A 16193-nucleotide genomic window follows, 5' to 3' on the forward strand; every position below is an offset into this window, starting at 1 on the left:
CGCAGGTGCTTTCGTCCGAATGTGCGCTCTGACTTCACAGGACGGACACTTGCTCGTATGGCGACGTTGGTATTAGCGTTCCCAAAGCGTTGTCACGCAGCTCGAGTTCCCTGATAGGGAACGTCTCTGGTTACGTATGTAACCCTAGTTCCCTGAAGGGAACGAGACGCTGCGTGTCTATGCCATACTCCCAGCATGCCCGTGAGCACGTGCTTCAGTCTTATCAGAAGCTGACGCGCTTGTGTTTTGGGGTGCTTATATAGTTTCCTGGTCGATGACGTCACCTGCCTATGACGTTCCGTCTCGCCATTGGACTGATTTCATACGTGCTTCATGACGCACTCACGCAGGGGCGTTCCCAAAGCGTTGTCACGCAGCGTCTCGTTCCCTTCAGGGAACGTCCTGGTTGCGTATGCAACCCACCGTTCCCTGAAGGAGGGAACGGAGGACGTAGTCGACGCCGACTGAAATGGGATCTCGCTAGAGAGCCTGTCTTCTTCGAGTACTATTGAACGAGTACTATAGCGCGGGTATAAATACGGAAGTGGATGCACGCACTAGTTGCTTTTCGCTGAGGAGCCGAGAGTAACCCGGGGTCAGCGGTGGTCCAGCGGTAGTCGCAAGGGGACTACGTCCTCCGTTCCCTCCTTCAGGGAACGGTGGGTTGCATACGCAACCAGGACGTTCCCTTTCAGTCGATAACGTCGGACGTAGTCGACGCCGACTGAAATGGGATCAACCATTGAACACGCCACTAACGCTGCCACCTTCCAGTGCCTAAACCAAAGCCTCCTGATGCCCCCGAAAACTTAAGGCGGGGAAGGACAGGGCTTAGGCCAGGGAAGTCACTGCTGTTCTTACAGGACCACTGGGAAAGCGTTCCCCGTACGTTGGAAGGAAGGGACGCTGCGGAAGCCACATCCAACCCGAGGGAGGTAATGTGGAGAATACACATATGAACTGGGCGGAAACCGGGCAGTCTAACATATGGAATGTCACTGGGGTGGCTCCAGCCTAAGACGGGGGGAGACACACCGGACAGTGACGGCAGAGAGACTCTGCCGAGGGAAGACACGGGCTCACCGCAGGGAGCCGTATCGTGGAAGAATACACATATGGGGTCACCGAAGGGACCGCAACATATGGACCCAGCCTAACACAGGTTCCACACTGCTTACGAGTGGTAGGCCTAACACCAGACGTTCCGCACGTCCGACGTCGGAGGGGTGTGGAGGAACTCAACAGGGTTCAATTTTAAGGGAACTCAACTGGAGTAGAAAGGCGCACGTATCCAGTCCATAGGAGGGGAATGGCGCAGCAAGCCGACACTTGAACCGGGCTCACGGTAAAACTGGCTTCATGAGAAGGGAGCCCACGGGAAGCAGCGGTTCAACTAGGTGTCGTCCAGCCCCCAACTCTAGAATCTGTTTAGCAAAGTATATCGTCAACGCCCAGGCGGAGCACTTTACACTCATCGTAGAGGAGCTCAACACCTAAGTGGACATGTTGCATCTCGGATCTTTGCCGAAATGAAGGCAAGCACTAAGTGCAACTTTGCATGGAAACAGCCTTCCCTCTCTGCTGAATTCCAACAGATATTTGAAGAGCTGGTGTGGGGTCTATGACTTGCATTCTGTACACGTCCAAGCGAACGGACAGAGAAGCCAGGGCTGGATCTGCCTCCTCCAGGGCAGCGCTTGCAGGCTCACCACCTGCTCCTATTACGGGAGAGGTAGGAACCTTGGGCACAATCCGAGCCGGGGTCTCAGCTTGTGAGAGTTAGCCGGCCCAGACTTCAGGCACAATACGTTGACCGAAAGCGAGCAAGTCCCTACCCTCTAGTAGAGACCACGCGAGCAGGAGAACTGATATAACAGAATTTTTAACTCACTACCTGCAGTGGCTCAGGGGCGGTCTCTGCAGTGCAGTCGCACCAGGGACAAGGCCCAAGAGGATAAAGAGGGACACAAGGATTTACAAGACCTTGCTCCTCAGGAACCTGACGATCAGAACGTGCTTCTGCATACTTCTGCAACACGATGAGCGTCGTTTAAACACCGAGGCAACATCATTTTGAGGGTGATTTAGGAAAACAGCCTACTGCAACCCATTTTGCAGGAAAGAGAGCACTGAAGTGATCGAAAGCTTTCAGGATCTCCTCTGGAGAGAAGACGCACTCAACGACTAGGTTCCACTTCTAAAGGCGTAAGCACGCTACCCCATTCTAGGGGGTGCTCGCAGAAGTGATGGTAACTGTCACACATTCTTGTGATAGCCACCTGAACCTCCGCGTTCAGATGTCAGACCGCCCGGAATCCCCGGGGGAAGAACGCGTGTGCCATCGTGCCCCGCCCCCGAAGAGTTTTCCGGGGAAGTCAGGAAGGCTGTTGATGGGAGCCAGGTCTAGTTGGGCCAAAAAGGGGCAACTATGAAGACCTGTTCCTCTCCTGACTTGGCACGTAGGTGCAAGTGACGGGCGCAAAAGACAGGAGCATTGCTCAACACAACATGTGAAGATCACTGGGCTTCAGGAGCATTTTCTGCTCAGCACTTGGGTGTGACAAGTTCACTGAGCTTCAGGAGCATTCCTGCTCAACACCTGAGTGTGATAAACTCACCGAGCTTCAGGAGCATTTCTGCTCAACACTTGAGTACGAAGAACCTCACTGAGCGACAGGAGCATTTCTGCTCAGCACTTGAGTGTGACAAGTTCACTGAACTTCAGGAGCATTCCTGCTCAACACCTGAGTGTGATAAACTCACTGAGCTTCAGGAGCATTTCTGCTCAACACTTGAGTGCGAAGAATTTCACTGAACGACAGGAGCATTTCTGCTCAGCACTTGAGTGTGACAAGTTCACTGAGCTTCAGGAGCATTACTGCTCAACACCTGAGTGTGATAAACTCACTGAGCTTCAGGAGCATTTCTGCTCAACACTTGAGTGCGAGGAACTTCACTGAGCACCAGGAGCATTTCTGCTCAGCACTGCGTGTGATGAATTCACTGAGCTACCTGTGATGGACTCACTGAGCTACAGGAGCATTGCTGCTCAACACCTGAGTGCGATGAACTTCACTGAGTTTCAGGAGCAACTCTGCTCAACATGAAGTGTGATGATCTCACTGACTTGAGCAGGCGCAAGGCGACCCTGAGTCGCAGTCACTTCTTAGAAGGCTCACTGGGGTTAAACGTATTCTGCGGGCCCCCGGGGCAGCTGAGACCCAGTGTTTGTCCAAGGGTAGTCCGCTCGGTTTACCCAAACACTGGCGGAAAAATAAAACCGGGGGGGCAATTGAGCGGCCCCGGAATGGTCAAGACCCAGCGGACCCAGGGGATGGAGTCTCCACTTGCCCTGGCTATAACTGTCGTGAGGCTCGATGGCGGCACGATTGAGTAAGCGGGAGGAGTGGAACAAGGCGCCCTCAGAAGCGTCTGACTCCAAGGAGGAGGTGACGGGAGAGTTTGTGACACCCGCAATGTCTAACAACTCGAGGCACGAATGCCCGTGTAGTCGGGGGTCGCCCAGGCCCCCGTTAAAACACGCCCTTTGTACATGGCCCCTCTGCTGAGGAGGGTTTGGCAGCAGACCGGGATGAACTATAGTCACACAGGGTGAGCTGCTCTGCCACGGTCACCTCGGGACTCGATCGTAAAGCTAGCGCTGAAGCGGTCACATACGAAGGAAGCCAAAGGCTGCGGCTATCGTATACCCCAGGAGCCTCTGAATCTTTTCAGTGGGACCCTTTCTCACTTCAACACCAGCTGGACACATTCTCACTGGAGAGACGTGTTGGACCGAGTACCTCTCCAAAACTGAAAAAAGAGACACTCAGCCCGTGGGCGAGATTACTCTCTTCCAGTTGACCTGAAGACCCAACGGGCTCTGGAGCACTCGAGGGGAAGGACACTACGTGTCCTTCAGGTCAAAGCTGCAGACCAATCTTGGGCCAAGATGGTCACGACCCACCACCTAGTAGCACGAAGAACGAGTTTACAACTGGCCTTCGTACCGGCTGGAGGAGCGGCTATATTAAAATCCTTCGCCAGCAGGATAAGATAAGCACGCACAAGTCAGGAGCACTGCTCAACACTCGGTGTGATGAATATCACTGAATTTTCAGGAGCACGTCTGCTCAACACCTAATGTGATGACTATCACTGACTTGAGCGGGGTAGCCGAGCCTGAGGTGGGGCAGCAAAGTAGAGAGAGTGGTGTTAGTGTGCTGTGCAACACTTACCTGTCTCCACAAGCGGCAGGGGGCGCGTGAGAAGGCGGATGACCGGGTCCTCGAACGCACCAAGCTGCCTGCTGGCGACCAAGGGGGAGCTGAGGGGTGTAAGGCTATACAGGGTCACACCCGCCAGACTGGCCCTCTTGGGACCCAGGAACAGATGAAATTGCTCTCTCTTTGAAGTGTGGGTACCGCTTGCTCCGCTTTTCTTTTTTTTTTTTTTTTTTAGGGAGCCAGCGGCGGAACAGACACACACACAAACAAAGGCTCCACCCGGCCCTCACCCGGGGGGAGGGAGTGATCGTGCCACTCCAAGAGCATCTCATCCATTCCTGGGCGGCCCGCTCCGGAATGCTTTCGCTGTCGCTTGCCACCTGGCTTGGCAGCGCCTGGAGCGGGCTGGGCGTCTCTACTGCGGCCGGCTCCATGCTGAGGCCTGGGTGGAGGCTGCTGCGGAGGGCCAGCAGGAGCGGCGGCCGGAGAACGCCCACGGCGACGAGCAGGCGGAGGAGCTGCCACCGGCGGCGGGTGGAGGCAGCAGCTGGCCACCGGGGCAGGATGTGCCGGATGACCTCCGTCTGCGCTTGAGCGGCAGAGAACTGTTTGATGCAGTTCTCCACCGCGTCGCCGACCAGCCCAACCTGGGAAATTGGGGAGACCAGGAACCGAACCTTGTCCGCATCTGCCATACCAACCAGGCTGAGCCAACGAAGGCGCTACTGGACCACCAAGGTGGACATCGCCAGACCGATCACGCACGCTACGACCCCCGTACCCCGGAGGGTGAGGTCGGATGCAGTGCGGTGCTCACCTATGAGCGCACGGTCTGGATTACCCTCGTGCATGCCATGGGTGCCCTAGCCTGCAGCAACGCCATGGCACGCAAGAGGAAGGGGCTTGCCCACAGGCTTTGTAAGCTCTGCCCGTTGGAACAGACGAAACTCACAGGCCTTAGGGGGGAGACGAGGATCCCCCCAAAAGGCAGCGGCCGCCGGACACAGGTGCACCTGTGTCGACAGACCGCTCCAATGGAGGGACACCTCGCAACCCTTCACCGTTCCTCCATCAAGGGTAATGAGGGGGAAAAGCTATTCAGGCAGTTTCTGGCAGAGAAAGATGCTGTTCACCACCTGATAAGCTCTCCATGCATTTCGGGAAAGAAAGGCACTGGGGCGGCGAGCTGAGAACCAGCGCGGCCCGCCCCAAGATACCAAACTCCAGATTCCAACCGAGACTGAACGGGACACGGTGGAGGTTCCACTCGAGCCCGGCAGCCTCGGCGGCCCGTTTCAGCATAGCTGATAATTCTGGATCCGGCTCGGGCAACATTGAACTCCCGGAGGGAGACAATGCAGCCGAGTCATCATCTCTAGAAGTCAGCTCACCCTCCGATGCTGCAATCGGCGTCCTGTCCTCCAGGGGAGCCCCGAGTGAAACCGCTGGCCCACCCATTACAGATGGACCAGCAGACAACACAGGAGGCTCCAGTGGTTGCAGTGGAAGGGAGGAGTGAGGAGCCCACAGGGAATGGTTACCGGGCGGGACATCCAACACTATCCTCCGGTCACCCATCCCACACAGCACCCGAGGGTGGGGCATGGTAATGGGGACTCGCTCTCCGCGAACGAAGGCGAGTCTTGCCCTCAACACTGCGACAGTCATGTTCCCACAGTGAAAACATGAGCTGTCCACAAAAGCTGTCTCAGCGTGCTGTAAGCCAAACACGTGACACAACAGTTGTGACCATCAGAGAGAGACAGGGAACGACCGCACCCAGAAACGCACGGGCGGAATGACATCTTGAAAAAGACGCAAATGCACCCGTGTTGCTCTTTCAGAAAATAGGACCGTCACCAGTGCCGGAGCACACAGGGGAATGACCGCGGCAACACTGAACAGAGAACTGAAACAGTGAAGCACTCACTTTTCCGCCCTCTAACCAGCCATCAACACACACAAACATTTAGAAATTTGTTGCTGTTAAAACAGCAGTTGAGAGCTCAAAGCTCGCGATCACCGCTGCACTCGCGCTGTAGAACACCAGCACTGGGAGAGTCTTCCTGAAGAACACCGACACACTCGCTCGTTGTAGACAACAGCACTCTCAGAGACATCAAACGATCGGATCCGAAGCGAAAGGCAACTAGTGCGTGCATCCACTTCCGTATTTATACCCGCGCCGCGGGGGCGGAGTGTGTGATGCGAATCACGCACGCCAATTACATTGGCTCGTTCAATAGTACTCGAAGAAGACAGGCTCTCTAGCGAGATCCCATTTCAGTCGGCGTCGACTACGTCCGACGTTATCGACTGAAAGGGAACTAGGGTTACATACGTAACCAGAGACGTTTTTACTGATGAATTTATTTAATATAATTTATGGAAGTTGTGTTTTTTTTCTATATTTTTTCTATTATTATTTTATATAATTTACACATTGTCTTTATTCTGTGAAAGCCCATGCCCATTCCATCAACTATATTTTGTAAAAAAAAAAAATTATAGACGATTCATGGCATGCCATTTATCTGACACTGCCAGCTGGACGTTCTTAGATAAGGGCCATTTTAATGGCTCCAGGAGGCACAGCAGTTTAGATAATTAGATCTAAAGGTGACTTTTGATTTTACTTTTGGGTAGGAATGAGTATGTGCTAAAGGGGAGAGGCAGTTTTCACTTAATCTAAAATGGAGGAAAAAGTCACTGAAAACAAATACATTAGATTGCAAATTAAGATCAGAATCTGAGTTCTCTAAAGCAAAGATAGAGATGAAATCAATAGGTCTCACACCGGGTCAAAGAACAATTCAAAAGGAAACTATTAAAATGGCAGAAAGTGAGGAGAAAAGCACATTTCCATTGCATCAGCGTATGCAAAACCAGTACGATAAGCAATGAATAAATTATTCCATGCTTTACTGCAAGGTCAGGGTGGCATGTCTTCTCCCATGGCGCTGCATCCCACGTTAGGAAGAACATACCCACACACAGGTCAAAGTCTTCAACATTCCTTGTACAGTACACATACAGTCAAACTGATTCTTCTTAAAGTTTTTATTTTATAGGGCTTTTTTGTCCAGGGTTGGATAATGATTCTATGCTAGGACGTTTAACGTTACACTACTGCTTAACCTCTGCCTGGGCTCTGCATGTGGGATGCTGCTCACTATGAGACGAGTACCATCCTTAACAACTCTAAAATGAAGCGTATCTAGTATATAAACATTCTGTATAAGGGCTAGCCAATCAATCTAATCTCTTGTCAGGTTTTCTCCTTCCATTCTTGTGATTATTTATGTGATAAAAGGGGTAATAACACGATGCCCCCCATCACAGGACTGCCCAACTTATGAGCGGCTGTAAATATCCCTAAACTATAAACACGTTCATTATTTATAACGTGCTGAGGAGGCATTTTTTGGCATTATTTATATGCAAGCTCCTACAAACAGTTTTTGGATCTGTGTCAGCATCTTGCTTCAAACTTGATCTTTTAAAATACGAAGGTTGTGATGTTGGCTCCTTTTCTGTTTTATAACCATATTTAAAGCCAATTACCTTCATATATTTTGTTTTTGTTTTCTATTTTGCCAAGTGCCGTAGTGAAATGTGTCAGGACTTTTCTTTGAGAAGTTAGTCCTATGTCATTTTTCTTTTGCCTATTATCTTTTATGCCAGCCTGGTCTCATTTTCAATGCGTAGGCATCAATACATAACATTTTCAGGTGCAAAACGTACATCTGTATACATTTTATACATTATTATGCATTTACAGCTAAAGAAATGTAAAAAAAAAAAAAGTACAAATCTTTTATATCATAAAGTAAGATATTTGTATAATTGCCTTTTCACCATTTATAGATAAATTGTAGATCCCTTAACCCTACCCCCAAACCCAAACATAACCATTTTATAGAAAATATAAAAATAAAATATACAACGTGGACCGAAACTTGTAGTAAAATTACACTTTTGGTAACAATTTACCATACAAATATATTTTAAATACTAATCTCTCCTAAGAAATATGTAGAGTTGTAAAGAAAAACATAATAGAGAGACAAGTGGAATCACAATAGTTTATGTATTGGAAAAATGTCAAAAGTGGTACCAAAAAGTGATCACGGAACGGGCTATCCTAATTTCTAACGGCAAATTGTTCCTCAACCGTGGCCCGACCACGGAAAATGCTCGATCCCCTCTGCGTTTGAGTCTGGAATGTGGGACTAATAACAGGTTCTTATCGCTTGATCTCAGATTTCTAAAAGGAGTATATGTTCGCAGCAGTTCAGATAGATAACTGGGGGTTTGGTTACGTAGAGATTTATAAACAAATAAAAGGATTTTAAAATCAATTCTGAAATTGATTTGGGGTTCTCAGAATTGGGGTTATATGGGCGCTTTTAAAAAGGAATCTTGCAGCAGATAATTAACATGAGTGGAGAGCACTCAGCAATCAACGATAAGAGGTGTATATATATATATTCAGCAGTCTCACCTCAATTTGTTGACAGTTTCGCAGCATCCCTTCACCACTCCTTCTCCACACTTCTAGTCCTTACCATTTAGATATGGGGGGGGAGGGGAGGGGGGCGTATACTCCAAATACGCATTAAACTTTACTCCCTCTAATTGTATGTAAGTGTGAACTTGTGAATTGAAGATGAGCAATTTGAGACTTTGAAATCCCGCAGTAAAGTGAATTGCAGTAGTCTAAACGTGAGGTGATAAAAGCATGAACAGCCATCTCTAGAGTTTTATGATTAAGAAAAGGTTTGACTTAAGACAGCAGACGAAGTTAATAAAAACTAGAGCCTATTACAGAGGAAATTTGTTTGTCAAAGTTTAAAGACTCATCTAGTAAAACGCCCAGGTTCCGTATGCGTGAAGATCTAAAAGCAGATAGACTGCCCAGACCGAAGGTAGCAGCCTGAGAATTAACAGTGGGCCCAAAAATGATCACCTCAGTTTTGTTTTCATTTAAAAATTAAAAAAATTGGGCCAGCAAAGATTTAACTTCATCTAGGCAACTTAATAATGATAAAAAAAGCAAAAGGATCATTTCTCTTGATTGGTAAATACATTTGTGTTATAATTTCATATAAAGTAGACGAGTAAACGGCTTTTAATAAATGCAACTGACATTGACCCGACAATTATTAAATACAATGAAAATATTAATGCCACGGTTTAAAAAATTGATAGGCTAAATGATTCGTACGCATTTGTCTAAAAGCTGTTCATACGTAAATAATTTATGTGTTAGTGCTGTCAATATGTCAAACCTGAAAGTAAGTAAAACGTAAGTAAACGTAAGTAAATGTACGTAAAAATACACAAAAATACTCATTAGATCACTTTTCAGCCGATGATAAGATGCCAAGTGCGTTTATGAGCTCATGCAGTAATTTCAAAGAGTGCACAGATGGAACAAACACTGAGTCAGCACTGTGAAACTGTACTTATTTTTGATCTAGGGTATATTTGAAATGCAAATAGGGCTTTTTATGCAGAGAAAAACTTAATGGGACCAAATAAACATAATAAAACCTATATTATTCTGACTGTCAAATACTCTATTTAAGTTTAAACTTCAAACTCTTCCACTCTCATTAAATCCTGCCTGTCAAAATATGTCCACAAGGTGGAGATGTGCTCATTAGCTATTAGCTGAACATAAGCCATCTACAAACACATTCAAATGTTTTTTTTTATCAATAGCTTAAAGGTTAATGCTAGGGCCTGCCCCTAAGTTTGTAGGTGAGATCATTAAAATAGGCCCACCAAACTGTCATAACATATAAACATCCATCCAGAGAACCAATGCAACAAGTTTAACAAGCGCCAAAAAACTATCATGATCTCCACAAAAAATATTAATTATTTTCAACATTGATAAAAATGAGAAATGTTTCTTGAGCAGCAAATCAGCATAAGAATGATTTCTGAAGGATCATGTGACACTGAAGACTGGAGTAATGCCAAAAATCCAACATCACAGAAATAAATTACATTTTAAAATATATTGAAATTGATAAGTTATTTTAAATTGTAATACCATTTAACAAATTTATTTTAATAAATTTTAATAAATTTATTTAATTTATTTTTATCAAATAAATGCAGCAAGAAACTTCTTTCAAAAAGATTAAAAAATGTGTATATTTGTGCTGAATTTTATTTTGTGCAAACAAATGTAAATATTTAGTCTAATTCAGGTACAACAATATAGAAAAATGAAAATAAAGATAGAAAATTTAAATTTCAACCAATTAACAGCAGAACTGCTTATTTACTTTTATTTCTGCCATGTTAAGGTCTCCTATATTAATATCACCCAAAGGTCAGTTTTTGATTAACACAATTTAATTCCCATTCCTGCATGATTAAATTCATATTTGCTCCTTGTGAAACACATAGGAAATTGCACAGCTGTATGCTTTTCCTATAGAAAGAGAAATACAAATAGTCAGCTTCAATCAGAGTTGTGTACGGAAAGTCTGTGGAGTGTTTTTCTATCAAATTGCAATCCGCTGTCATGAAACCATACACCACACTCCTTATTATGAAGCCTGAAAGGAATCATACGCTTGAGTGCACTCCTCGTGACCTCTGGTATTGACCTTCATGACTGGCTTGGTATGGGAGGAAGATGCCTTTCATTATTCGACGCACTTGACAGTGAGGCATCTTGAGCTGATACATTCATACCCTTCCTGCCAAATAGCTTCAAATCTGCAGAGGTTATATGGTGTCTAACGGTGCTCTGTCTGTTGCTTTTTCTCAATAAGTGGCCTGTGATAGAGAAATGGAGACATATGGTGGCATGCCGGAAAATAAGATTAAAGCCGGTGGAGGGGTTTAAGAAGGGAACAAAAAGCACTGCGCAACCTAACCCATGCTCGAACTGATTCTGCTTGATTGGATTCAACTCATTGGGCAAATATGCATCATTGTATTAAAATGATCATTCATGAATGCATTTCTAATGCACTTAACCTGTAGTACTCCGGTAGGTTTTGTCAATTGCGTTTTTGCAGCTATATCAGTAAGTAGAGATTTGCGGATAATTAGGAGGACTTAGAGCCTAAAGGTACCGGCCGAAATAATGGAATATCCTCCTTAAACTGCTAACCATCACGCATAGCCATCTTAAGAGATACAGCTGAAAGACAATGAACTACAGTTCACACAAGGCTAATCCTATAGATTTTACTGAGTAGTACTGGTAAAACAGCAAAAGATGCAAGTGTTTATCTTTCCGTGGTTTATTGCTGTTAATAATTTTTTTAATTACACTTATGGAATATGTACTTTAAATCATACAAATACTGTCAGGAGTAGTTAGCTAGCCTGCAGGAGATATCAGGAATCAGTTTATTAACTGACTGTTTATTAACCTAAACTCAACAATCACTAGATCTCAAAAACAGAAATAACACTATCCACATAAATCCAAACAAGAACTGACAAGAGACTAAATTTAAGAAAAGGTATATATGACTATATGAGTGAGTTAACAACAAATACAGTACTTTAGGACGGACGGACAGAGAGGACAGACAGACAGGAACTGATTTAGTCTCATCTGTAAAGACTGTAGAGCTGGTAAAAAAGTAAGTAATATATATATTTCACTTAAAAAATAATTTTATGGGAACCATTTCGACTATCATAATCCTGGTATCTCAGCTATTACATTTTGCCCAGGGGCTTTAACATTATTATTTCCAGTTACCAATCAATGGATGATGTTGTCAAATAAAAATATGATTTAAAATAAAGAATACAAAGATTATAAATATTATTGGTCTTCTTTTTATAATAAATTATTATTATTATAGCCCAAACAGACCAGCAAAAAATCACAGAACATTGGTGCATTAGGGATTTTTGACCATTTGAATTAGATTTTGAATACTCAAATGAGATCAGTCATTACATGCACCTAATTTGCATGATCATTGGCTATGTAATATAATATGACTAAAAATATCACATAGTAAAATTAAGTCATTCAAAAGTTTATACCAGCCAAAGAAGTCCATACTGTAAGTACAATTCACCCTGTTTGAGATTACATAGTTTATAGATCTGTGGATCTATTTTGTATGCAAGCCCATTTCTGCCACATAAAGGCCAAAGTATATGTCGTGTATGCATGTTATGTATGTACAGTTTTTGCTGTGTATCATATGAGCGTACGAGGTGACCGGAAGGGCGCAAGCTATGAGAGGGAGACACGACATCAAGTGGCAAGCCCCCCCCCCCCCCCCACCCATCACTGCAAGCTAAGTACCCTGTTGAGGGAAGTTACATTTCTGTAGCCTGACTTGCTATGTGTTAGTGAGTGGGAAGACGAAGTGGCGGGTGGGTCATGAATGCTTGTTGTCCGTTGCAGCGCAGGATTACATCAGCCGGCAACAACGTGATCTGGAAGAATGCTGGAAGCATTAATCAACTCCACCGGATGCAGCGTTGATAGCGGTGTCCGCTGAACCTCCGAAGTACATTCCAGGGAAGGATCCGCCCTGATCTGGACTTGTTGCGGAATACCCAGTGCCGACGGTGCAGTTACCGGCTACATCGAAGGGCATCCTCTGGATTATTCTTTTTAAATTCTGGTCGGCTTGCGGGAAGCCGACCAGCGCACTTATTTCTTTGTGTTGTATTTGTGTTGTCTGCGTGACTCATCGGCCCAGCTGTAAACGCAGAGTGGACAGGAACGTTGGGTGAGCTGAACTGAATATAATGTGTAGTGTAATCTGATCATTGTGTGTGGGTTTAATCATGAATTGCTGTGTTCTTTCGGTATTTGAATGTATCATTGTGTGACGTGCCGTGGACACGTATATTTATAGAGTATTCACCTAGATAAATTATTTACCTGCATCTATTAATCTAGTTCTGCTTTCCAGTTGGGGATGCTTGTGATGGGACTGCATGTTTATGGTTGGGCTGCCATGAGTCTTCTATGTAAATTTTAGTAACTGTACAATAAAAGAGTAAACTGTTTTTGAGCCTCATGTGTTTGTGAGTCTGGGGGATTACCCTTTACCACAGCTGTTAAAGGCCAGCGAAATCTTACTTGGCGCAGTCGGCAGGGTCCCTCACACTTACAAACAGCATGGAAGGCGAAGCAGCAGCACCCCCAGCAGGTATGCCTAACATGCTAATGTTGCCATGGTTTCTCGGTGGCTCCTGGGTGCCTAAGTTTTGTGGTAGCGAAAACCAGAAGCCGTTTAATGAATGGCGTAATCAAATTGAGACATTCTTACGAGCACAGCAGCTAAATGATGAACAAAGGGTAGATTTTGTGATTTTGAGATTTTGTGCTTCCCCTTAGAAGGGGAAGCACGACGGGAGGTGATACTCTTAGCAGCAGTAGAAAGGAATACAGCAGAGAACATTTTGGCAGTTTTGGAAAAATTGTATGGGGACCGCACTTCTGTAGCCCAATTACGCACACAGTTTTTCACATGCAGGCAACAGGTCGATGAAGGGGTGGGGCTTTTCATCCTCCGTCTTCGAGAGTGTCTTTCCAGATGAAGATCTAAGGAGACAGGAGCAGCAGCTTCAGATGCGGAAATGCTGAAATCCCAGCTAGCGCTGGGAATACGACCAGGACCCATACAGACGGAGTTGTAAAGGCTACTACGGAGGGAGCCAGAACTGTCATTTGAGGATATCTGCAAAGAGGCTAAGGCTGTGGAGAAGGAGCACCGTGCGACATTGGAGGCAAGTACATGCCTAGCGTATACCTCTCCAGTATCGACACGTCCACCAGCCCCGGAAAGACGGGCTACCGACTGCCAGGGGATGCGGGACTCGCTACGCACAGAGATTTTGACTGAAATGGGTTCTCAACTGTCTGCCACAAAGGATGTCCTGCTGAGTGAATTACAGTCACAAAGGGAGGGGCAGCCATTGCAACCATCCCGCCCCCAGGGTACTACCTCTAGAGCATCAGGCTGGTCAGAGCGGAACCGGCAGCAGCGTCCCAGACACGTAGGCAGAGGCCCCCAATGGGGCGAACAGGGACGTCCGATTTGTCTCAGGTGCGGTCGTGCTGGCCATATGCAACGCAGTTGTTCCCGTGCCCAAGCCAGTCCTCAAGATTTTTGACCTCGTCAGTCACCATCGGGCAGGTGACTGAGGAGGGGACTCAGACTGAAGCCGCCGTTAAGCCCGCATTGGTTGGAGACTGTCCCGTTGTTGAAGTGACTGTACTGGGGCAGCCCGTCCCATGTATCCTGGACACTTGTTCCCAAGTGACTCTGTTTAGCCAGGCCTTATTCCAGAAGCATTTCCAAAATGAGCCAGTGAGGGGAACGGAAGGGATCTTCTGGCTTGCATTATGGGCAGCCAACGGTCTGCAAGGACTTACCACTCACCAGGAGACTAGACTGGCAGCCCTATTGCAGATGTGGGCGGGAGTGTTTGCAACCCACGAAGAAGATTATGGCCGGACCACGGCAGTTCTGCACCAGATCCCCACTGGGGAGGTGCACCCAGTATGTGAGAGGTACCGACCGGTGCCCCCCAGCCTGTACCCAGAGCTCCGGACACTCCAACAGGGTATACTTGATGGGGGGATTGTTAAAGAGAGTTCCAGCCCCTGGGCAGCCCCGGTGGTCCTATTCCGCAAGAAAGATGGGTCGTGGCGGTTTTGTGTTGATTACCGTAAACTTAACGCGGTAACACACAAGGACTCCTTTCCGCTGCCACGCATTGAGGAGTCTCTGACGAGCTTGCAACAGGCGGCCTGGTACTCAACACTGGACTTGGCTAGCGGGTATTGGCAGGTTGAGGTGGATCCACACGATAAGGAGAAGACAGCATTTGTGACACCCATGGGCGTCTTTGAATTTGAGCGGATGCCCTTTGGCCTGTGCAATGCCCCAGCCACGTTCCAGCGCCTTATGCAGCAGTCGTGGGGCGGCCAGGTGCACGACTACCTCTTGATTTATTTGGATGATGTGATCGTTTATTCACCAACTTTTGACCTCCATCTCAAACACCTGGAACAAGTTTTTAAGAAGCTGCAGGAGCATGGGCTAAAGTTGCATCCCCAGAAGTGCAGGCTGTTCCAGAAGTCTGTTCGATATCTGGGGCATGTGGTAAGCCAGCAGGGAGTGGCCAAAGACCCTGCGAAGATTGAGGCTGTACAGGAATGGCCCACTCCAACTACGGTATGTGAGGTTCGCTCCTTCTTGGGGTTTGCAGGCTACTACCGGCGATTTATTCCCAAGTTTGCAAAGGTAGCTGCACCCTTACACAGCCTGTTGCAAGGGACTGGGGGCGCGAAGACGGCACGAGTAATCTGGACTACAGAATGCGAGACTGCTTTTCAGGCGCTGAAGCAAGAATTGCTACAGGCGCCTATCTTGGCGTTTGCAGATTTTAGTCTGCCCTTTCGTCTTTATACTGACGCCAGTTTACATGGACTTGGTGCAGTGTTGGCGCAGGTACAGGGGGGGCGGGAACGTGTCATCACTTATGCAAGCCGGAACTTGCACCCAGCAGAGCGTAACGATGAAAATTACAGCTCGTTTAAATTGGAGCTGTTGGGGCTTAAATGGGCTATGACAGAAAAGTTCAAGGACAAGTACAGAAGTACAGACAATCGACCCCTTGTACACCTGCAAACAGCAAAGCTTTGTGCCACCGAGCAAAGGTGGGCTGCTCAATTGGCTAATTTTGACTTTACCATCTGTCACCGGCCAGGGTCCACCAACCAGCTTGCAGATGCCCTTTCTAGGCTGCAGGGAGAGGTGACTGTTTCCATGGGCAGGGCTTCACCGAACCAGGAGGCGGACGGGAATTCGGGAGGCCAGGAAATTCTGGAGAGTGGGGCCCTGGCCCAACGCCAGGCTCAAGACTGGGACCTAGAGTTATTGCGGAGTTGGAAGTTAAGGGGGGTCCAGCCCTCAGTCAACGACCAACGGGCGCTCACCAAGA

The 16193-nt window shown here is 47.0% G+C and overlaps 1 protein-coding gene across 2 annotated transcripts in view; it reads left to right on the forward strand.

Moving 5' to 3' along the window:
- Positions 1-16193, forward strand: part of trpa1b (transient receptor potential cation channel, subfamily A, member 1b) — a 143564-nt gene that overhangs the window by 54375 nt on the left and 72996 nt on the right. The window contains exon 1 of one of the 2 annotated variants that reach the window (XM_077244415.1): positions 12744-12964. The exons of the other annotated variant lie outside the window; for it this stretch is intronic. The gene's annotated coding sequence lies outside the window, so the exon portion shown is untranslated. Of the gene's footprint in view, positions 1-12743; positions 12965-16193 lie in introns of those variants that run through there. 2 annotated transcript variants of the gene reach the window in all.

The sequence above is a fragment of the Siphateles boraxobius genome, unplaced genomic scaffold, assembly GCF_051911475.1.
Source record: "Siphateles boraxobius isolate OS27281-9 unplaced genomic scaffold, OSU_SipBor_1 26, whole genome shotgun sequence".
In the NCBI taxonomy this organism is placed as follows: domain Eukaryota; kingdom Metazoa; phylum Chordata; class Actinopteri; order Cypriniformes; family Leuciscidae; genus Siphateles; species Siphateles boraxobius.